Here is a 1658-nt window from a genome sequence, read left to right as displayed (position 1 = left end):
TAGAGTTCTAAAGCAAAGTAAAGAGTAAAGTAAAGTAAAGTAAAGTAAATCCACACAATCACATTAAAAACATAATTACTTTAAAATAGTAGAGAAACCAACTTCTTCAATTATTCGGCTTAATCTTCAGTATTTTCTCCTCCTCTAATATCTAGAAGGGTTGGTACGGGAATTGATCAGTCAAATTTTCGTCGATCCATCCATTTTTCTTGAACATATGCACCAATCCTGCTTCAATTGTTCCAGTATGATCAAAGTTCTCCTTCATCCTCCAATCTAAGTGATAAAAAAGATATTTAAGATTTCTTATTGCATTCATAATACTCTAAAGTTCTCTTTCTATTTTCTTCATTTTCTTCTACAAAGCTATTGAACTTCCAACTGTTTGTGGGTTTGTGGCATTATGTGGCATTAATGGTGTTGAAGCATGTGATGAATGATCCAAAATAACATTTAATGCTTCATTCCCATTCTTAATATAATTTTCATCAATATGAATTATGGGCTCCCAAGGTAATAATACTTTCTCCTAATTTTCATATGGCACTTGAGATTGACTGCAAAGTAAGAAAATTGTGGAAGGATGCCCCAGTCCACATATTGGCTCATTCATAATAATACCCATAATAGATTTGAAAATAATCAATCCCACATCAATGGGCTTTTCCATTTGAATGCAATAGTTTAAAATAACACTCTCTTGTAAATCTACTAATTTTCATGGTTGGGAGTAATTTTACATATATAAAGAAATGTCATTGTTTTAATATTGGATTAAGCAGTGAAGCAGAGAAACTAATGCATCCCTCGTCTATGATTTCCCAATTATCATTTTCATCCGTCAGAAAGTTATATACATCTTGCATCATATTTCTCGTTGGGATAAAATTTGTATAATGACATATTAGAACTTTTTCTAGCATATAAAAATCATTAATTCAAGCTGGAGTAAATGGTACAACCTTACCTCGAACAAAGATGACTCCTTGGGCAATTCCATGTAAGTTAGCATAGAATTCCTTTACTACTGGTACAAAAACTACAGCGGTAGTGTAGCATAGAACTTCCCAATGTCTATGTACAATGATTTTCTCAATCTGTGAACTTGGATTACTCAATCCATGATTGACAAAACCTCTCTCCTTGATAAGTCTCTTTTTCGTAATGACTTTGTCGTATAATCTCTGAGCGTCAAAACTGATAAACTTTCTTCGATTGAAAACTCCATAGCTGGAACTATTTCTGGAATTGGAAGCCATGAAATTCAAAATTTGGAAGTTTCTAGTCGTCCAAGGTAGTTTTTAGGCCTTTAAAAACACCTCTCAATGGTTATTTACTCTTGGCGGTTATTTAGGAGTACAGTCCAGCCAAAGTTTGCCACATTCATCCTGAATGCACGAAAAATGCTCAGGATGCCGTCAGCACTCCCGATGGCACTGTCGGCGCCATGGTTCGTGTAGACGGGCACCGTCGGCGCCCATTATGGCATCGTCGATGCCAGAGACCAAAATTGTGTCTCGTATTTTTTTGTTCAATTCAATTCCAAATTTTTCCTCCTATACCAATATTTGTCTTAATTTATGATATATAAAATTGTGTAGGATTCAAAAATATTTTTATTTTCCTAAAAACAATTATTAAACAAAATAGTTATATAT

This window comes from Phalaenopsis equestris, unplaced genomic scaffold, assembly GCF_001263595.1.
Source record: "Phalaenopsis equestris unplaced genomic scaffold, ASM126359v1 Scaffold000534, whole genome shotgun sequence".
Lineage (NCBI taxonomy): Eukaryota > Viridiplantae > Streptophyta > Magnoliopsida > Asparagales > Orchidaceae > Phalaenopsis > Phalaenopsis equestris.
The sequence above is the reverse complement of the archived record's forward strand: the minus strand, read 5'-3'. Positions refer to the sequence as shown.